General features: G+C 30.2%; 1 protein-coding gene across 7 annotated transcripts in view; it reads right to left on the minus strand.

Moving 5' to 3' along the window:
- LOC110283197 (beta-1,3-galactosyltransferase 1) overlaps positions 1–24,145 on the minus strand; it is a 116,386-nt gene that overhangs the window by 22,226 nt on the left and 70,015 nt on the right. The window contains exon 1 of one of the 7 annotated variants that reach the window (XM_021148000.3): positions 16,465–16,616. The exons of 5 other annotated variants lie outside the window; for them this stretch is intronic. The gene's annotated coding sequence lies outside the window, so the exon portion shown is untranslated. Of the gene's footprint in view, positions 1–16,464; positions 16,617–24,145 lie in introns of those variants that run through there. One more of the 7 variants, XM_071180615.1, reaches the window with a different exon arrangement.

Raw genomic sequence — 24,145 nt, forward strand, 5'->3', positions numbered from 1 at the left:
ATATTGTGTTTGGTACAAATATTGTTAAAAAAGATAAGTTCATTATTAGTTGGGTAAGCATATCATTTAATAAGCTAAGTTCTTTACTGTTGAAAACAAACGTTATTGAGCAGGATAAGTTCTTATTTTTTAAACAAATATTAATGTATAAGATAAATTCTTAATTTGTTGAGGACACATATTATTTAACTGAACAAGATAAGATGCTGGAATTTCATTATTTGGGAAACAAATTACTGAATAAGATAATTCTTTCCTCCTAAAAACAAAACTTCCAAAACCACGAAACTTAGTTATTTATTTGTTGACTACAAATAGTTTTTGTGACATATTATTTTGTACTATCTAAGAGCAGCAATAAATTTTTTAAAAATTAAAACTCCTTTTTCATTGCCGTAGTTGGATTAGGACCAATACCTTCGAACGTTATATTAATTTAATTTGCAGATATAGAGTCATCTATGTTAAAATGTAATAATAAAAATAGACAACATGAAGCAATTTAAATCAAAAGTGAAGTTTAATCGAACAAGATCATGACGCTGACATACACTTTATAGTACTACTATAATATCTGAAAAGTAAAACTATAGGAAAACTTTACTTTATACTGAATTTAAATTAATTAGTTTTTTCAATAAATGAACAGTATGAATTCCAATGAAAGGGGCGCAAAAATGTGGAAAGGGATAAGTACTTGAATAATTTTTCATCTAAATATGACACTTTCTCTTGAACGCTTTATTTTTTAATTTTGACATTTTGAGCCGTGGTGGCTCAGTAGATTGAACGTTCACCTTCCAATGAGGTGAACCGAGTTCGAATCCCAGCGATGACCGTTCGATACGAATTCCGCACCCGGATCGCACTGATCACAGTGCTGACGTAAAATATGAGCAGTGGTAGACGGATCATGGGGTTAGAGTTCCCTTGCTGTCAGGCTAATCGTGGGAGGTTTTCGCGTTATTCCACTCCATGTAACGCAAGTGTGGGTTAGTTCCATTAAAAAGTCCTCCACGAAGACAAATTTTTCCCAACACTTGATCCAGGAGTTCCCTTGTCTTCTGGATTAGATTCAAAATTACAAGGCTACGGAGTTGGAAATTAGTAATCGTAAATCAAAAATTGGGTCGGGTGTTCGACGACGGTTATAAAATAAAATTTGGACATCTTAAAATTTCGCAGTTTAAAATTGATGAATAAATTTATTTACTTTAGAGTTCAAATTTTTTTATTATTATTATTATAAGGTTAGATAATAGATAGAAATAAAAATTTATTTATATGCAGGGAATAAATCCTGAATAAACTAGTTTTACAAACATGCACAAACATTTTCCGAAATATGTCCTAAAAAAAGGCGAAATAAGTAAAAATTCGGGGCTTTGTCCACATTTTTCAAATTATGACTTCATTCCAAATTTTAATGCTAAAAATTCAGAATCCGCTGATGCTTTTAATTAAATCAATAAGAAAAATAAGATGTTTATTTAATGACGTTTTTGCGTCTGATTTCACAACTTTAACAATCACCTGCACAAATTAATAAAACGTATCATAGAGGTCAACACCTCCTACGTGAAAATCCCAACTTAAGATAATAGGTTATGCAGGCGTTCGGTTTTATTACAATAATTTATGCAGGACCCGCGCTAAGCATTCGCCACCTTGCCAAATGCGATAAAATCGTAAGTTTCGGAGAAAAAAATTGAGTTTGACGAAAGATTTTTTCTATCGAAAAAAATTTCCCTAGACCCAGGAAAAATAATAGTCAAAAGGAATTTCTTTGAACAAATCCTGTATTTTTTATTCGATTACAGTAATTTCAGGTTAGATACGTCACACCAATTAGAATTACAGTAAGTCCAGAGGGTAATGTAAGCTTAGCAACAAGAGAAATAATGTACGCATGAGACAAATTACCTTAAAATACAGATTACCACGTTCGTTGCCGGATCACGTGATATCGAATATTCTTTTCTACAGTTTGCGTCAATAAAACAGATTGAGTGGTAGCAAGATGCATATTATCATCCAACTATTTTTGCAAAAAATATGTTTTCTCGTGACCATAACATACACAATAACGTGGAAATAACATATACAATAATGCGACAGTAACATAATGTCGCTTCGGGTTTATCCTTACATTACTGCTCTAATCTAATAAGTTATCAAAAATTAACCTCAACCAATTCCTCTTTCTTTTCCTCAAAGACAATAAAACATCGACATTTTTCATCCTCTTTTCCTTTCATTGCTCATTTACACCAAGTGCAAAATGACTCTTGTTTTGAATTTGCACTTCATAAAATTGGTAGTAAATTTAATTGATAGTAAATTTGTACTTTGATTTGAAGTTTTCAATGGGAAAAAAATGCAACATAAAAATTAAGATTTGCCATTGGCTAAGAATTTTGATATTTGACTAATTTATGTACTACTAATTTGAGCTGTTTACGCATGTAATAATAATAATACTAAAAACGTGTGTTTTTTTTTTTAAACATGTGAACGAGTCACACACCATCTAAACTTAATCATATATTATTTTGAATTTAAAAAAAATCGGGAAATATTTCATCCTTAGAGCATTAAATCAATCAGTCTATCAATGGTGTCAGAAATTATAATCGAATTTACCACGTTGTTCTTTTTTACCTATTTATTTTGTTCCCAGAATAAGCAAAATAATCAAATGTGTTTCATCTCATCCACCAAGTTGTAATATTATTCAGATCACCGTATAAAATATTTATTAATTCCTACGAGTAATTAGTTAGCACCTTATTCAAAACTTTGTTTCAAAGCTTAACATCGAATATGAATCAGTATTTACATTTTAAATTAATGCTAATGCACAGAAAATTTAATAATAGGTATCTTCAAATGAAACAACGCGAAACCTTTCCTTTCTTTCTGTTATAATAAAATAATTCTTTAAGCAATTTATTTATATTTTTTTCCATAAATCTCAAAGATCTACTCATTATAAATTAGAAGATTGTTTTAACAATAGTTTAAATGTAATTATCATAAACAAATTGAAAAATTATCGTATTTGTACTTGAATTTCTCATTATTTGCAGATTTAAAATATCTTACCCATACTACGGAGATTAGAGATGGGGCACTAAATCTACTTTAAAATAACATGTTACGACTAATAAGATAAGAAACAATACACAAGTGAGACACCTCGGCCTTGGCATATTTTATTAGTTAATTGTTCTTTCTTCACATTAGCTTTCTAGAATTAGTATTAGCAATAGTTAATGGAATTTTATCAACTGTAAAATAATGGGATGTACTTTTAAGGCTGTGTGTCACATTTTTTAAAGCACGTACAGTTAACACTACAAAGGATTTCAGTAACACTGTATTTTTAGAATAGTTTTCTAAATTTTTAATTTGTAACTTTTTATTTTTCAATAGAATAAAGCAATCACAATCTTTGAGCAAACTATTTCATAAATAGTGGATGTTTACAATAACTAATTTTCAATTTAAACTTTTGTTTTTAATGATATAAATAATATCAAAATCCTTTCTAGAAAAAAAATTGCTGCAGCATATTTTGGAGTAATTCAAGCGATTTTAAAATGAAACATCAAGATTCCGATCTACGCTATTTTAAAATCAAATATCGAGATTCGTATTCGAGCGATTTAAAAATCACACATTGAAATTCATATTCATACAATTAAAATAAATAAACAAAATTTTGTATCGATATTTTAATCAACGTTCTGTGGATAAATGCTTCTTACTTACACTTTTTTCTTACTCAAATTTCAGGTATTTTTTCAATCATTTAAAAAGTGATTTTGCACATAACATTTGTGAATTTCTATTTTCAACTTTTTTTTTTTTTTTACCAAACTTATTCTGTGATATAAATCAATATAAAATTCTGCAAAAATTTAACATTTAAAAAAAAAAAAAAAATCAGTGATTTTTAAACAAATTTCGCCAAAATGAGGTGGCTGCGAAATGTTTGAAACTAGTTAAAAGAGTTAATAAATGCTTGCAGAAAGTTTTTCAATTTCTCTAAGTCTGTTAATTGGTACCAAAAAATAGAAAGCACGCCGTAGAGATTTATTGTTAATTTCATAGGTAGAAAGGTAGAAAAAGCAACATAGATATTCCCCATTAAAACAATAGTTCCAATAATCATTCTTTAAAAAAAAGTATTCGAATTATACAAAAACAAATCTGTTTGCAAGAAATTAATGAAGATATTTCCTAATGGGCAAAAATGATTGATATATTGAGTGTAATAGAAGCTAATGGGATAAATTGTAATAAAAAATGACAAACAATCTCATTCTTCGAATAATATTCGACACTTTTTATGACAGCTGATGACCTGATAGCGTTTTGAGATAAATTAACAGATGTACGAATAAAAAAGATACTCTTGCCGCCATATATAGAACACAGTAAGGGACACAGCGTTTCACATTACAGCTATATATAGCTGCACAGTGTAAGGGAAGGGGGTAGGGCGCCCAAGTTAAAAACAAAAATAACGGTGGAAAAAAAAATCGCTTGGAAAACCCTACAGGTTAGAAAGATTTTTCTTTACTACTCTTCTCATTCGTATTTTTGGACGTCGATAAGAAACGAGCTAAAGGTTAATGTTTGCGTCATAGGCCTACGTTATTTGGCCACTGAAAAATAATGCTCACTATGCGAATAGACCCCAAGAGAAAAATTGAAAACTGACATTTCTAAGGAATAATGGTGACATTAAGTCTTCTAAGATATTTTAGAAAATGCCAAGGTTTGCTATGAACAACTTAATCCTGCAGTTTCAGTATCAAGAATAATTCAGATCTGTCCACACGGAATTGGTATATCATAAAATATAAATATTTTTCACTCTACAAATTAAAAAAAATTAATAAATAAATAAGTAAAATAAAAGAAAGATAGAAAAATTGAACCATGCATCGTACAATATAAATGCTATTCATTTTTAATTTAAATGAGAAAAATTGAAATTTTGTGATGGAGTATAAATGAACTTTTTCCATTAATCTTTAATACAAAATGATCTTTCGCTGTTTTTATAACTTCACATAATCAGAGGTAATTGTGAGCTCAACTCAAAAATCTCGAAAATTTCTCCAATAAAATCATTAATTACGTATTTCAAAAAATTAACGTCTTTATAAATTTAAATCATTGATATTTTCAAAACATGAAATTCTAAATAAATTATATGCAGCATTAATTATGCATAAGTTTACTTTTATCTCTAATCACATTTATTATTCTACCAGAAAAATATTTACAAATGAAAGAGATGCCAAGTATAAATTAGAGTTCTAATATTTCTAAATAAAACATAATTTTTTTTTCACACATAAATGTGATCAATAATTTCTTGAAACTTTTGGACCTTGGAGTTCCGGAAACTTCCGGATCGCATTTACCGAAAAATCAGGATTTTTCCGGAGAAGAATCATCTCTGCATAATAGGAACATATTATCTAATTTAATAATTATTGAAAAAAAAATGAAAAGTCGAGAATGTTTGTCGTACGATATAAACATTTTTCATTATCTCCATTAAAGAAAATGAAATTTGCAATTGAAATCGATGTATCACATAATATTTTTCTTTATCTATAGAAAAATAAAATTGAAATTTAGTAACTGAGTGCTGCATTATACATTTCTCTCACGAAAAAAAATGCACACAATCTCTCATTAAAAAAATTTAAAATAACGCGCGATTTAATACTCTGGGGTGATTGTGAGTCCAACTCAAAAATCCTGAAAATTTCTCGAGCAAAATCATTAATGACGCATTTCAAAAAATTAATGTCGTTATAAGTTTAAATTATTCATATTTTCAAAACATGAAATTCTGAATGAATTATATTCAGCATAATGTAAATGAATAATTATGTATAAGTTTACTTTTATCTCTAATCACATTTATTATTTTATCAGAAAACATATTTACAAATGAAAGTGATGCCAAGTATAAATTTTAGTTCTAATACTTTTAAATAAAATATACAAGAAATTTTATACATAAATGTGATCGATGATTTCCAGAAATCCGGATTTTTTTCCAGAGTGCAATCGTCTCTGAATAACATTTTTAACTAATCATTTGACGGTAATTTCTATTATGTAATTTCTTATTTTTTGTAGATGCATCCATTAATTTTGCTTCGTAATCAATTTTGCTTCAAAACATTTCCAAGATTATATTCAAATGAAGCTTGATAAATTATTAGCATAAAATACCTATTTATCAGTAAAGGTTCCAGAAGTCCTACTTGTGAAAAGGTCACATTGCTGGATAAATTAGCAGCATATTGATCAGCAACAGACTATCACAATGCATAGTGCATCCTAAATCACGAAGCAGTTAATAAATTAAGGATTCAATCACAACAATAGCAGACGATGTCGTAATTTTTCATTCTGCGTTTGACAAGAATGGAAAAAATAAGAAACCATGCCAAAAAAAAAGATAAACTTCGTTAGTCATTTATAAATTTTGGAAGGTCTAAAAATATTAATCGAATTTAATTGGTTTTAAATCATACATAGAATTAGAAATACTGTTTACGCACTAAGGTATAAATTCTTAATAAAAATTGCCAGATTATTGTCATTGCTGTTAAAAAACAGGATATTTATTTTCCTTGAAAATTTGACGGAAAAAATAAATTATGAGTGCGATAATGGAATAAATAATTAACGTAATGATGGATGAATAATGCATATGTCGTTCAGCCCAATAAAATGAATAATAGACTTTTTTGCAGTTTCATAAAATGCATAAATTTTATTTTGAGAAAATCAATAAAAATGAATTAAAAAAAGCTTCGATTTCAAATATGAATAAATCACATATTTTGTAAATAAGTACTTCACTGACAAAAATTAGGGTTTCAAAAAAGCACGAAACTTATTTATATATTCAAATTAAATTGCTGTTAGCAGTCCTAAGGGTTGTAAAAAAAATTTCGATTTAAATACACGCATTTTATAAATAAGTACGTCACTGACAAAAATTACGGTTTAAAAATAGCACGAAACTTTTTTAATATAATCAAATTAAGTTGTTGTTAGAGACTTAAGAGTTTAAACAAAATTTAGTTTTCAATACGAATAACTGAAAAACAAAACGGTTCGATTTCATTACCAATAGTTAAGAAACAAAACAAAAAAACAAATTCCGATTGCAATGCAAATAAAATTTCATTAAAAAGAATATCAGCAATAAAAATTACGGTTTTAAAATCGCACGAAACCCAATCAAATAATCAAATCAAATTGATGTTAAGAGTTAATTATGCTAACAACAAAATAAATTTGACACACGAACAATAAGCTTAGAATAATGGACTTAGACATTCACTAGCCACGCGATACTGAAAAACTAATCGGTTTTATTCGGTTAGCAATAAAACATAAATGCGCTTCGTATTTAAAATACTTTTGTAATTTTTTAAACATGGCGTATGTAATTAAATAACAAAGCTAAGAAACAAATAAATATAGCTTACATATTTTAAAAGCTATAGGAAAGATTATTGGATTTCTTGATTAAATAACTAAGTGCGTCTAGGCAGCAAAGGTAATGTTTTTAAAAGAATGTTTTAAAACAGGGGTATATTTTCTGTATGTAAAATACATAGATGGTATGTACCTATAAATCAGCTAACCGTACTTTTTTTAAAAAATTTATTTTTCAACTCGACGGCCATTTTTTTATTTTTTATTTTTTAATGGGACAAACAGTATGGTGATTTGACTACGTATACTGTTAGATTTATATCGAAAAACTATCTTCCTAAAATGCATTAAACAAAGAAAAAAAATTAAAATAGCTATGATACAAACAAGTATTTTTTTCCTAATTTTCAACACTTTTAATCCAGATGAAATTTTAAAGTCAGAGCGAAATCTCAATTATTTTTACCCACCTAACTTAAATGTATCACATAATTTGCGATAACAACTCCCAATTTTCAGAGAAATACTAAAATGCAGATAAGTTTTAAAAGAATTATTACATAATAATTGTAAGTAAATTATTTAGAATAAGATTATCTGAATAACTTTATTTCTTGTATGAAAACATATTATTATGAAATTATTTTCTTTGAATTACTTCACAAAAAAAGCACGAAATCAAGCAATAATCCTTTCCGATTACAATACGCGATACGCAAGAGCGAAGCCACAACCAAACAATTCATTTCATTCACAGCTAAGACCATAAAATATAAATAAATCTTCGGAGGCAACCGAAGTGGATCAAAAAAGTTTTTTTCTGTTCGTCTTTAAACATAGGTTCTGACTAATAAAAAGACCACAATACGAACGCAAAGAGAGCCGGTCAATTTCCGTTTTACGACCCATAAATGACACTCTCATTGTTTTGCCTTAAAATTCCCTGCCAAGCGCCTTCAAGCTTTTCATTTAGAATAGATTAATTTCGCGAACTAAGCGTAAACAAAACTATCTGAAGAAGAATTTTGCGAACGACAATCATGTACACGGTTTATAATCTTTCGTTATGATGCAAATAAAAGGCATATTAGTTTTGACAGTTTAATCAAGTTCAACGCAATTAGGTTTAAAAAATAATAAAAAGCCGCTTCGTTTTAAACAAAAAAAGGAATGTTTTTCAACATGAGATTTTTGGGAAAACGTGATAAAATTTTAATGGATTTAGAAGGAACATACAGTCTATAAACATTTCGAAGCTAACAACCAACCATAATACTTACTTAAACTTAAAGCCGGAAATTTAAAGATTTTCAGTTATAACATTTAACATGTTCTTAAACTTAACTTGTTTATATGATTTCCTTTTGATATAATACAAATACTTCTTTAACTATCATATTTTAAATGTTACTAACTAATAGAATAGTTTTCTGGCAATGTTTTTAAAAATAAATTACTTATTAACATCAATGCATAATTATTATTTTTCTTTTAAAAAAAATCAGCTTTAGAATATATTTAATCGTCAGAAACCAGTTTTTTTTCTGTTTTTTTTTCCAGAATTTTTTTTGCATTTTGAACTTTTTTATTTAAAAATATGGTATAATTTTTTTTATTTTACGTTTTCAGCTAATGATAACAAGTTCTAAAAACAGGAAACTTAACTATTTTTAGAATATCACTTAACGTGTTTCTTCACTAAATTACATTCATACGATACAACTATTGCTTTAACCATCATACGCCATACATTGTCGACTGGCAATTTGTTACATTTGGGAAAAAATAAAGTTCAATTCCTGTGTAACGCTGATGATTGATTAAAAAAAGTTTTACAAAAGAAAAATGCACTGTTTTACAGATAAAACCTTATGGGGAAAAAAAAAGTTTAAGATTTTAACGGATTTGGAAGAGCAAAAAATCAACTTTTATTTGCCTGTATTTGTAAGCGTCTTTATTAGAAAATTCGATAGAATAAGTTTTTATTAAATCGTTTACAGACGACCATAACATGTTCTTAAACGTAGAAATGTAAAGACTTTCATATTAACACTTAAGATCCGCTTAACTTGGTTTCAGATAATTAAACTATTTTTTAACCATCACATTCGTTTATGTTCGAGACATATTTTCATCATATTGTTTATAGATCGATATTTAATCAGGTTCAATAACTATTTAAAATGAATATTTTAATCGCATATTGATTACTAAGGTAGATATTAGGCATAGTGTATGTTAGATATTAAACGTATATTAGACACTAGTTGTAGTCTAAAGTTAGTTGTGAACATCGAGGAAAACATGGTTATCTTAAAGTAATTTCATTCATATTTATAACTCCAAAAAAAAAACATTATAATTAACTATAAATAAAATCGAAAATTAGCATTCCTTATCATAATATTAATATTTCATAACAGAGTGCGTAACCAAACCTTTCAACAAAAAATAAGCACTTTTTAAGCACTACATACATTAACAAAATGCAAAATAATTTTCAAGACTTTACATGATCATGACAAAATAACTAGTTTTTGACAAAGAACTCTTTTTCTTGATTACATCAGCCACCACAAAAGGATCGAGATATTTTTTAGTTCGATTTCAGAGGGTGGAAAATGAAGCTTGAAATTGAGAATATCTTGCAAAATGCAGCAGAGTTGCACATGAGAGTGCAAGAATCTCACCAAACGCAGCTCAGTAGACGCATATGCGGACCCGCGAGTATTTCATAAAACATGTACAATGACTGGCACTTTCATACGCTACGGACCGACAGTACACCTAAATGCATAGTGTTGGAATGAATTGTGAAAACATAGAATAGAACAATGTGAACGTCACGTTTTGCATAATGCGTGGCGAAGATCAACATTGTAAAGAAAGAAATCTCATTTTCGAAAAGTGAAAATTAAGCACTTTTTAAAAAACTCCCAATGAAGAAAGCACCTTTAAGGGCTTTTAAAGAACAAAAATCGAAAATAAGCACCGTAAAGCACTTTTTAAAAAGGCTACGCACCCTAAACAAGTACTAATTATATGGTTTTAAAACTATATTTTTTAACCGGAATCTTTTATTAACTCTAATTCAATTTTGAATTTGAAACCAAAACCTCATTATACTAACATAATTTATAAAATTTTCTTAATGGAACTTTTTTATAGCATAAAATTTTTTCTTTTTTTTTTGAAAATATACTGTTTTGTATTGTATGTCAGACTTTTTTTTATTATATCCGATTGAGAAACAGGGAAGCAACATAATGCAGGATGCGTTAGAAACGAATATTTTTAAAGTTCTTCATAGAATCGATTTTCGCTACATTCGAATACTTCCATTTCGCCTCTGTCCTTAATTCGCCTCAATTAATTTCAATTTAAAATACGCTAAAAATATAATTTTATTCGATATTATTTATTTTTCTTACTTTTGCGCTTAAACTATTTTTCAAAGTTTGAAATCAGTGCTAGATAGTTGAAATATAATTTCTTAAATATATAACAAATAAATAAAATAATGTATAATAAAGAAATTTCTCTTTGATATACAATTTCTCAAATAAATAATCACAAGAAACTGAAGCGGTAAGATCTTACTTGATTCCTTCGTTCCAAAANAAAAAAAAAAAAAAAAAAAAAAAAAAAAAAAAAAAAAAAAAAAAAAAAAAAAAAACAGTACGTTTTAAACGCTCAAAAACAGACGCCTATTTTCAAGACTTGCCAGACGTGAATAATAAGAAACAAAAGCTATTTGAAATATAAAACGTAAAATTGCCTACGAAAATAGAAAAATAAAGGTGAGAAACAAAATTAGAAAAGCCGCAGTAGCCGAGAGAGAAAAAAAGGTGAAAAACAAACAACAAACACGACAGTGGCCGAGAAGGGTAAATTGCATTTCCACGCGCTATGGAGAGGTGGTCAGGAACCTATGTCTGTAACAATGAAATCAATGATACATTTTTAACTTGTATATTTTTGAAACGAAATGGCAAAGTTCTCGCAACCTTGCAAATTTTTAAATATTTCCGCTTATATTCAAAATCAATATATATAACCTAAAATGTAGCTCCATTTAAAATGAAACAAGGATATTGTAACGTCAGTAAGATTTTGCAACATTCGCTCTAAATGTTGCGAACTTGCGTGCTATGTGGCATACGTGCATTCAACTATTTATGATTTCTTTTTTTCCAGCAAATTATGTCCGTACGAAAAGGCGTCATGATGGCAGAAAGATTTCTAGGTATCGTTTGCGTTATGCGGAACAATAAATCTAATCTAACTCGGCTGCTTGTATAATGGTTCTTTACCGATATTGTAATGAAATGTTCTCTAGACAGTTTAGTTCGAGAATGTGAATTAGGTGACAGTTAACAGTAAAATAAAGGTCACTAAGGTTTTTTACTCTATTTTTCTCACCGTTTTTTCTTTTAATGGTTCATTTTCACTTTAATTTAAGGTGCATGGTGATTCAAAATATAATGGAACACAAAAAATGTAAGAAAAGAAATTATAAATCGTCAAGTTTTGTATGCAATTTGTCAGATTTTTTTTTAGATTTTATTATATAACCGTCGTGTTGAATAAGCCGATCCAATTCCGAATATACGAACACCTATGTTCAACTACGTATCTTTGTAATTTGAAGAAGACAAGGCAGTTCCTGGATCAAGTATTGGGAGAAATTTGGATTTGTGTGGGCATATTTTTATGGTTCTAACTCGCATGGAGAGGAAAACCACGAAAACCTCCCACGATTAACCGGGAGGCAAGGGGCTTTAAACCTATGATCCGTCTGCCTCTGAGGATATTATACGTTAACTCTATATTGGGTCGGCTGTTCAACAACGGTTATGAAATAATAAATAAGTAATAGATCGGCTGTTCAACAACGGTTATGAAATAATAAATAAATAATAGATCGGCTGTTCAACAACGGTTATGAAATAATAAACAAATAATAGATCGGCTGTTCAACAACGGTTATAAAATAAAATCATTAAAGAGTAAAGCTAGATTAAAACTTTCAAAACAAACTGGTTTGATATTTACAAGTCCCAATATTTGCAATTGTAATTCTTCAGATTTTGATTACATTTTCTTAATCTCATTACTCATCAGGCTCTTGCACTTTATTTTTTAACCAGGATTCAAGAAATATTTATAAAGAGCGGTGACGCTGGAACACCCTGTATGAATAACAGGGATGCAAACGGGAGCTTGCATTGAATAAAATCTGCTTTAGCGTTCATAAAATAACCATTTCTAAATACAAGTCGTCTCATTCTCTTGACATTTTACCAGACAACTGGAGCCCGGAGCTGAAATTTTAGCTTATTACCTGTGAGCTCAGTTGGAGTATCTACGCGTCTAAAATTTTTCGGCTCCAGGCTCCGGCATTTTACACTTTTTAACTAATTTTGCTTCCTTTATATATAAAAAGTTTCTTTATTTTCGTTAGTAAAGTTTTTAATACAATGAAAAAAAAAAGGTCTAACTTACTTTGATTTTTTTTCAACATTAAAAGAAAGTTTATAATCGAAAGTTATAATAGTAATAAAAATAATAAATTTTATTTTAGAACCAGCGTCGAACAGCTGACCTAATTCTGAGTTAACGAATATCCATGTTCAACTGCGTAGCATTGAAATTTTAAACCCAACCCAAAAGACAAGGAAACTCTTGGATCAAGCACGGGGGCAAACCTTCTTTCACGAAGGGTCTTTGTAAGAGAACTAAAATGCATCTGCGTGACAGGGGAAGGAAGACCACGAAAACTTCCCACGGTTAAAGGCTGGGACACACCTGTCATGCAGCGTTCCGATCCGAATCATACCCGATTTTCTTTAAAAAGNCAGCCTTTATCCGACAACAAGGGGATTCTAACACACAATCCGTCTTCCAGAGAGGATACTTTACATCAGCGCTCTGGTCGGTGCGAGTTGGTAGCAGGATATGTATCCACAAGCCACAGCTGAGATTAGAACCTGAGGCACCTCATAGTGTAGAGAACGCTCTATCACCTGAACCACCACGGCTATACAATTTTAAATTTGAAGAGAATCGATGAAATACTTCCTGAGATACAGCAACTTAAAGAAACTACTAGTGAAAGTTTACCAAGGTAATTATAACGGAAAACCAATGTCGGAAACTATGTGTCATTAACTTTAACAGAACAGCATAGTTTTACTTTTTATACTGTAATTTAAGATTTAGAGTTAATGAATTGCATAGTGTCCGAGATGCAAAAATTGACACGACAGTTTTACGTCAAGAAAACTACATTTTTAAAAAAATTCTTCCAAGTTGTTATATCTCAGTAATTATTTGATTGGTTTACTTCCAATTTTTTCGTTTTTGCAAAGAGGTCATATAAATGCATATACGCCAAAAACTGCATTGATTTTTTCTTAGATCCAGTCTGGTATTCATTTTCAATGATTGGAATTATATCATGTTGACATGGCTTAAAAATTTTTTAAAATTAAATCATGTTTTTTCAATCCTTATAGTCTGTACCAGTATTCACATACCCACCAACATTGGAGAAATAAAATAACGGATATTTTACTAAACGACCCAATTTTGGGTTCACGACTACTGATGTTCAATTCCGCAGCCTTGTAATTCCGAACTCAATCCAAAAGACGGAAACTCCTGGATCAAGTATAGGGAGAAATTAGCCTTTGTGGAGGACTTTTTGATGGAACTAGCCTGCATTTGAATTACATGGAGAGGAAAACAACAAAAACCTTCCACAATTAGACTGGGACTCTAGCCGTGAGGATATTTCACTTCAGCACTGTGGTCGGAGCAAGCCGGATGCGGAATTCGTATCGACCAGTCATTGCTGGGATTCGAACCTGGGTTTACCTCACTGGCAGGCAAACGCTCTAGCTACTGAGCCATCACGGCTCGACTGAAATAATTAACACTCAACATACTGCAGTACTGGCATTAAAACCATCTGTTGAGGAATAAGTGAAGTATTTTAACCATCAGTGAATATTTTATCACCAATTTTTATTCATTTATTATTATTTTTTAAAAAATTCTTCAACAAATTCGGAGAAATCTGAAAATATACAGGTAAAGAGGAGACAGTCGCAAACTACAGGAGGCCATGGCAAATTCATAATAGATTATTCAATATATCAGATTACACTGTGTATCTAACGCGCTGTGAATTTTAATATATATAGAGTTGGATAACGTAAAACTCATAACTTTAAGTAGTTAACAAAATTAATAAATGCCAATGTAATGGCAGTACTTTTTTTTTTTTTTAATAACTAATGTATCATTGGCTTTATTATCAGCTTTTATCAAGCAAATACAAATGAGCAAGATTAATTTTAATACAAAGAAAATATCCAACAACAGTAACTTGTATAAAGTGCACAGTAGGAAGAAAAAAAAAACGCACCACCATTAATAACTTTTGATCTAATGATGGGATCTTTACGTTTTAGGACTCAATCTCAATGGTTCGAGAGGCAACCTCAAATATGCTAATTAATTAGTGTAAACGATATTTTTTAGTTACAAAATCAGACACAAAATCGTACTTTCTCTCAATAATACCCTTTTTTTATTTATTTTTTAAAAAAATTCCTTCGGATTTTTGACCTTGCAGTAGCCGCAATCTGCAAGTATGGTCCCCATAGATTGGTCAAGAGAGCGATCCAAAGTATGGAGCCCTAAATGATAATTTTACTTTGTGTGTATTTCGCCATATCTCGAGAACTTTTTTTAAGCGAATAGGAAATTTTTTTACACACATTTATTAAGTTTGTTGGTCAAAAGATTAAGTTTGTTGGTCAAAAGATAATCTTATGCAAGAAATAAATTTTACAAATTTTTTTATTATTATTATTTTATTTAATAATAGTCAAAAAGATTTTGAATTATAAAGGTGTACATTTGTTTTGCATAATTTTAAAGTAAATAATTTTACATGGCAAAATACAAAATTTCACGAAATTTGTTAAATGATTCCTGAAAAAACAAATTTTAACTATACGACTTTTTAAACAAAAATTTTTATTTGTTTTTCAGTGATTTGAACCGTATTATACAACATAATATACTTAATATCCATTTATGAAATAATGAAGCATAAATACAACGAGCAACATAAAAGAAAGTTTAAACTATTAGTCACTTAATATTAAATTGTTGAGTGTCAGGTGTTCTTGTAAGCTTTAACCAAAGAAAAACTTTCAATTCAGTTTTTTTCGAATGATTTAAAATGATGAAAATAACGATTTAACTTTAAATAATAAGGCACTGTTGAAGTAAAATACGGCGAAAACTTATATGTATTATAAAGCAATATCTAAAAAAAGAAAGAAAAAAGATTTTCAGATATTTCAAAAGTTGAGTCTCAATAACGATTAAAATTGCTGTAACTAAATAAATTTCTCTGTTATAAATCTATTAAAACAATGAAGGCAATTAGTTAATAAAACTTGAATAATAAAATAAACATTATATGAACAAAAAAAATTTGGTAATTGCTCAAATTGTAACAATTATTTTACAAAAAAATGAAAACATTTTTTCTTTTCATAGATGATTAAAAAGAATGAAAATAAATAGTCCGTAATAGTATAAAAATGAATAAAAGTAACAGAAATGTGATATGTATTTCTCAAAATTAATCGTTGAAAAAATAATCTATGAAATAAAAAGAATAACATTGTTGTACGTTAATATCTCTACACTTATGATGTTAAATGTTAACCTGCCTTTTCAAACAAGAAATTAATACCATTCAAAAATCAAGCAATTATTAACAATATAAGCAATAACTTACAAGATATGTCACACACCCATAGTTATTACACTACCTCCCACAAACACGGCTTCCCCCATATAACCGACACATTCAAAGATCAGAAATTTAAAATAGATATCCACACGATTAAAATATAAATATACATTAACAAAATTATGTCATTGCCTTACTTTGTTTTAAGGAACACATTTGGGGTGACCAATGGCATGTCAGCTTCGAGCATGGCAGCGCAACGCGTGTATGAAGCGACGCCGATAAGCGTCAACATTCAATACAACGGCCATGCCATGGGATGAAGAGGAGATGCGAAAATGAAAAGGGGGAAGAAAATCTAGCGTCCCGGAGAAAGTGTGGCGCGTTTGGCGATATATTGCCATTCGCTTGGCGACGACTGTTTTTCTGTGAGAATTCTGATGCAGCAGTAGTAGCGACGAAGCTCTCGGAAGTTCAAATTTATATCAAGCTTTCAGACAATGAATGTTTGATGTGTTATTTCTTTGTTAGATGATCCGGAACTAGGAATCATTCATCCAGACATGAAATCTATTTGTTTTGTCTTCTTTTTATTTGATGACGGAAGTTAAGTCTGATAGCGTGGATGACATTTGTGTTTTTTCTATTTAAAATAGTTTTACTTCCACATTTTTCATATAAATATAAATTAGTGATAAAAAAATGAACACCGCTGAGAAATTTTTAAATTATTTATAAATATAAATTTTACCTTGGCCCCAGTTGGGTTCCAAATTGGCTCACTATGCGTCCTATAAGAATATTCACCGAGCGACCAATATAGGGATGTCTAGATTTTTTAATATTGATTCTAGAATGGCCTATATAGGGCCTACATTGGCCAATATATAACCTGTATTGGCTAAATAATCGATATAAAATATCAGGTAAATCTGACAATTCTATTCAGGACCGATAGTGGCAGTAAAAAATATCGGGTGAATCAAACAAATCTATATAAGGACAATATCGGAAAAATAACGGATTATTACCCTTATTTCTCCAAGATTCATGAATATTGGCCCATTTTGGGCCCAAGTTATTTTGCTGCTAGGGTTTTGACAGTTGTAAGAGCCTATTCTAAATAAAGAATAGTTCGTAATTCCTAAATAAAGAACATGAGAGCCACGATGGCTCAGGTGATAGAGCGTTCGCCTTCCAATGAGGCGAACCGAGTTCGAATCCCAGTCGATACGAATTCTGCATCCGACTTGCACCGACCACAGTGCTGACGTGATATATCATCAGTGGTAGACGGATCATGGGTTAGAGTCCCCTTGCTGTCAGGCTAACCGTGGGAGGTTCTCGCGGTCTTACTGTCCATGTAACGCAAATGCGGGTTAGCTCCATCAAAAAGTCCTCCACGAAGGCAAATTTCTCCCAATACTCGATCCAGGAGTTCCTTTGTCTTCTGGATTGGGTTCAAAATTACAAGGCTACGGAATTGAACATTAGCAGTCGTGAACTCATAAAATTGGGTCGACTGTTCAACGACGGTTATATAAAAAAAATAGAATGTGTAGTTCTACAGTACGCAAGGGCCTAACTCGGCTATACCGCTCCCAATCACAATTTACAAATTGAATATCAGTCTCCAAGAATGGTAATTGTTTTCCTATATTCCTTAAATCAAGGTACAAGTTATGACAGAAAAGTAAAGTTTTACACAGCTAATGGTGGTGGTGAAAATCAAGAGTCATCAAAACATGTTTCTCTCTTTCAATTTAAGAAAACACTACGATAATAAAAATGGTCGTGGAAAAATAAACAATTATTTCAGATGATAAGCAATAGTACGAAATTCGAGATCAAATGCTGAGTCTTCACACAATAATAAATCTTTGCATACGTGAAGTGCTATACGTTGTAAGGAAAGTATTAAAAATAATAAACTGAACTTTGTTGTAAGGCAGTGTTTCCCAAAGTGGGGTACGCGTACCCCCATGGATACGGGAACAGTTTAGCGGGGGTACGCGTTCTTATGCGAAATATCTTGCAACAAACAAAAATTTCAAAAAATTTTATTTAAAAACAAAGCTAGCCATGAAAATTTTACGATTACGTATTTTTCTATTGGCTATTTTTTGCAGAGTCAAAACAGTTAATAATTAGTGGTGTCAACAGCCAGTTGTGATTTTTAACTTTTGTGCAATTTTTTTCTAGTAAAAAATACATTCATTTTTTTATTAGAGGGTACGCAGCGTTACAAAAATTTAGAAAGGGTACACAAAAGTCATAAGTTTGGGAAACACTGTTGTAAGGCATGATATTAGGAGAAAATGAAACAACGTGTGGAAGAGACATTGTTTAGATATCTTTAATTGTATCGTAACTTAATATATAACTTATTTTAACTTATTTAATATTCATATTAATTTTACTGTTTTATTTAATTTCCTTAATATTGAAGATAAATGAATTTCCCTGCATTTGGAATACCTATTTGGGATGACGATATTTACGCATCCGGTTTTTGCTATGAGAAAAATCCCTTTTACCTTTGACCAGCGGTGTTTAATGGGGCCCCCTTTTTAATTCAGGATTGGTTAAAAATGTTTTAGTTTTTATTGGATCGTTACTCTTAATCTAAGATGATTGGGTTTTACCTTTTAAAGGGGTGGGCTTTTGTAAAACTTAAAAAAAATAAATAAATAAATAAATAAAAAATATTGCTGAAGTGTGGTGGCAGGATTGATTGGAAAACGAAAGGAGCTAAGTCACATGGTGCGTAGCGTTTTAAAAAGTGATTGAAGGTGCTTATTTTCGAATTTTAAAAGCTCTTAAAGGTAATTTTTTCTCATGGGGCGTTTTTAAAAAGTGATCGATTTTTCCTTTTCGACTATGACAATTTTTTTTCTTCATTACCATGTCGATTTTCGCCACGTATAATGCAAAAGCGTGCTTTTCACATTGTTCTATTCAACGTTTTCACAATTCATTCATTCAACCACAATCATTTCGGCCTATCGTCTTTCCATAGTGTGTCAAATCGACCAGGGCTGGATTACCCATTAGGCCAGACTAGGCCATGGCCAGGGGTCCCTTTAAAATGCATTTTTTGAAAATAAATTTTAAAAAATTAACGAAAACAATGATTTTTCAAAATGTTATGATAGTTGTTTAGTTCTAATTTAATAAAATAAAGTGAAATTTAATTTATTATTATTTATCTTTATTTTAAATATGCTTTCTTATATGAAAAGATATATAAATACTTTTATATTTGAATTTAAAAAAAAATATATGAGAAAAAAATGTACTCTAAGGGCCACAAAAATTTGAATGGCCTAGGGCAGGGATGGCAAACCTTTATAAACCAACGCGCCATTTTTTCTAAAAAATTGTTTAATGAAATCACAGACGTGCCGTCAAATAATTTTGACTTCATAATTATTGGGAAAATAATAATACTAAATACTATCAACTTAAAACTCTTTATTTACATTGAAAAGAAAATACATTTTGCAATGTCTCAGTTATACTCGTAATTCAACTTAAAGTAGCATCAGTGGGACTTCTGTTATTGCAGATTAAATGACAAATAACTTATAAGTTGTGAGATATTAGTTTAAGCAGGACTGTTGATTTTTTTGCTAGTTATTTATTGTTAGCTTGTTTTTTATGGTTATTAATTGTTTTTTAGCATCAATTGTTAATTTTATTTATTAATAATTGTTTATTATTTTGCTTGTTTTTCTTGTGAATTTTAATCTAATTGATAAATATGCTTCATAGTGTGTGACATTTGTGTAATAACAATTCATAGAGCAATAACAATTATGATCGGTGGCGTGCCCGAAATATTGTGTCGCGTGCCATAAATGGCACGCGTGCCATTGGTTCGCCATCCCTGGCCTAGGGTATGGTAGTACGCTTAATCCGGCCCTGAAATCGACAATCATTTTACATGTTTGAGGAAATACTTGCGAGTCCGCATGTACACGTCTACTGAGCTGAGTTCGGTGAGATTCCAGCACTCTCATGTGTTATCTCTGCTGCATTTTGCTAGATATTTTCAATGTCAGGCTTCATTTTCCACCCTCATTTTTCAAACTGAAAAATCCTTCGATATGGTGGCTAATATAATCAAGAAAAAGAGTTCTTTTTGTCAGAAACTAGTTATTTTATCATGATCATATAAAGTCTTTGAAATTTATTTTACATTTTGTTAAAGTATAAAGCGTTTAAAAATATTTATTGAGTGCTTAAAAGGTGCTTATTTTTTGTTGAAAGATTTGGCTACTCACCCTGAATCAAAAACAAAAAAAAAAAAAAAAATTAGAGAATGAAAAGAAAATTAATAAAGAGAGATTGTATGAAAAATGTTGAAAAGGAAAATCTAATTTTAACATGAAAAAGAAAAGATGATCTACACTAAAATGGTAACATTTTAGTAACACTAAATACTACACTAAAATAGTAACATTTCTCTTCTCTATGTGCAATGTATTGTATATTTTAGAGTTATAATTCAAATGGTGTAAAAGCAGTACAGAACCCGTTATCCGGAAATCAGAAAACCGGAAAACCAAAAAACCGGAACGAAATTCGATAAATTTTCCCGCCATTTAAAAAAAATTTTTTTTTTTTCCTCTTAAGATTATAGGATTTTTCTTTCTTTTTTGAAAGATGTTCACCTTACCATCATTTTGGAAATAATCATTAGTGTATTACTTCATCGTGTTTCTTCTTTTTAAGATTATTTCCAAAAAATTTTATTTTTTAGTTGGGTTTAACAATAAAAAAACGGCTTTTTGTAGCGATTCAGAAAACCGGAAAAATCAGTTATCCGGAATAGCGATGGTCCCGATCGTTCCGGATAATCGGTTCCCTACTACTTTGAATTTTACATGCATTCACTTTTCTTTTGATAATATCAAAATTTAAAATAAAAAGGTATGTTAGATTACAATTTTGTGTCATTTAATCATGTGCGTAGTCTTTTATTCCATCCCTAGTCACACCGGCTACGCAACAAGATCGAAAGGGTAAAAATATTTACTACTATTAAGTCTACATTTTGCCCGGAGCAATGCAAATAACGCAACAGTTTTATAAAGTTATCTCAAAATGATATTGTCCTTAAATAATGCAATTACAGTAAAATACTAAAGTCTCCAGGGTCTGAATATAGTATAGGAAGAAGAGGCACTTGCTTCGGATTCTTAAATTATAGAGGCCCTGGCCAAGTGACTCTTAAATATTAATATTTAAAAGGTTTAAGGTTTTTAAAATTCCAATTTTACATTTTATTTAAGACAGTGCCTTGCTGATTCATTAAAGTTTTACAATATTTAAATTTTTATCCAAAAGTCTAGATTTTGCAATGACTTAATTTATCTGATGTGCTAGGTGCAGTCCACAATAAAACACATCGCGTGGATAAACGCAATAACCAATCATAATCTCAATCGTTGGGGGCTTAGCATCTGATTAATGTAGCGTCGAGACGCATGATACCTTTAGTACAAATCTTTTCGTGTATATTAGTGTAACCTGTAGAATTTCTATAAAAATGAAATTTATATAAATTATTTTTAAATTTTTTTTAAGGGTTCCTTAATTAACATTCTGCCCAGGGCCCCTTCTCGTAATCGGGCCTCATCGTATACTAAATATTTCAAACATAACACAAACCTTTTAAAAAAATAGTAATAATAATAACAAGAACTTGTGCCAAGAAAAAGTAAATATCTCTTAACTTGTGGGAAATAAAAACCCTTAAAAATTTTTTTGTTGAGAGCACAATACTATTTCGTAAGTTATTAAAATGCAAAGAACTTTTAGAGTTCTGACATACGTTAGAAATTTTTAAATATCTGCGCTATTAAATGAAGTAACTGAAGTCAAATAGACGCCTATTTATAAGCGCTCGAAACAAATCGACTTTTATTATACAATATAGTCGAATGCAATTTAATAACCTAAGTTTTCCTTATTGACATTTATTTATTATAAATTCATAACAATTTTAAGTGTCGATACTTTAGGTTCGAAGTATAAATACTTGACTGTATACAAAACATGGTTTGGAGAAAAATAGATTACCAAATTTAACAAGTTATTTCAAATACTGGGTGCACGCGCTGTGTCAATAGAGTTAGATCAACTAAAAGACTATTTTTACATTTTTCTATGGCTTTCATAACATTCTTTAAAACAAAAGATAACTTTTTTCGGTATATATTCGCAAAAAATATTAAAGATAAGAAGTACAAAAGAAAAATATAAACAGGATTATAAGTTCTAATAATCTTTAGAAATATCAAAGAAGTAAAATATTTATTACTCTAGCTCATCCAAAAACAAACAAATAAAATCCATTTCCAAAGCTCCGATTCCCAAAAAGCAGAGAAGCTTTGTTAAAAACGGAGCAAGACTAAGCTCCGTATTCCAAAAGCGAATTCTGGCTGGTATCTTCCCTTTAAATTAAGGTCAAACGTACTTAACCCGAATTGACTTTTGAGAGGCGAGAAAGAAAGAATAAGAAATAGAAAAGAAACTTCACAATTTTTTTTCCCCTTCACGTTTGTTGACAAGAGATTGGCGAGAAGAGTTGGCGAAGAATTACGATACGGCAAACCTTTTGAGATGGGAGGTAAGATGGGAGGGATGCGGGTATCGTCGCACTGCGCCACCTCCCTTAAATCTTTCAAGCTCCAGTCCGAGCTCTTGCTCCTCTACATAAGAGTGGAAATCTTTCGAACCGTCCTTGTGTACAAGTTACCGTACTATAGTACAGAGATTATAAAAATAATGCAGTATATAGTAACGAAGTTGATAGCTAAAAATATCGTCTGCGAATTTTATTAAAAATTTAACACGGAAAAAGAACGGAACAAAATTATGGAAAAGATATCTAAAGCAGATCGTTCTTTTTAAGTTTTTTCAATTACAATTGTCCTTTTTAATTTAGGTGCAGATTGGCAGAGGTCATAATTGGATTTATTCATTTATCATCAGGCTTTGCCTTTTATAATAGCTCAAAAACTCAATTTATTAATAGTTTCAATTCTTTCCTTTTCTTTTTTCATTTTTTTTAATAGTTCATACACAGGCTTAAAATGTTGATACACTCAAACTCAAAAACGTCAAAACGCAATATACTTATTCTGCCTCCAAAACACAATAAACTTATTCTTAATAAATTTATGAAACAGAGGCCGGGTTAGCCTAGTTGGTAGGGCACTGGGCCCATGTCCAAGAGGTTCTGGGTTCGATCCCCGCCGGCCGAAGACTCCTCGTGTAATAAACGGTGATTGATGCACGTTAAATCTGTCGAGTCTCAAAGTCCTCCATGTTCCCATAACAAATCATACCTTTGGTCACTAATCCAGGAGTTTCCTTGTCTTCTGGACAGGTTCAAAATTACCAGGATACGGAGTTGAATATTTGTAGTCGTAAACCCAAAATTGGGGCGGCTGTTCAACGACGGTTATAAAATATAATTTATTAAATAAAAATTTAAATAATTCTTAACGTTTTCATTTGAATAATATTTCTGATCATAGAATTATATAAATCAGTCTCAATAAATTTCATAACATCAAAATCTTCATTTTAGCTATAGAACATTAATCTTAAACCTCATAGAACCTAACTTTTAACTAAACGGAATCGAACAACTGTCTTAAGACTCCACAGCGCTAAATAATAGCTAGTTTAAATATTTCCTTAAAAGTAATATCTAAATATTCAAACGATTGTAAATGCTTCGTGGCAAAGTGTTAAAACGGAGGAATGAAGAAACATGAAAAAACTAATTAAATTGATTAAAAAAATTATCTATCTATCTATCTATCTATCTATCTATCTATCTATCTATCTATCTATCTATCT

This window comes from Parasteatoda tepidariorum, chromosome 5, assembly GCF_043381705.1.
Source record: "Parasteatoda tepidariorum isolate YZ-2023 chromosome 5, CAS_Ptep_4.0, whole genome shotgun sequence".
NCBI lineage: Eukaryota > Metazoa > Arthropoda > Arachnida > Araneae > Theridiidae > Parasteatoda > Parasteatoda tepidariorum.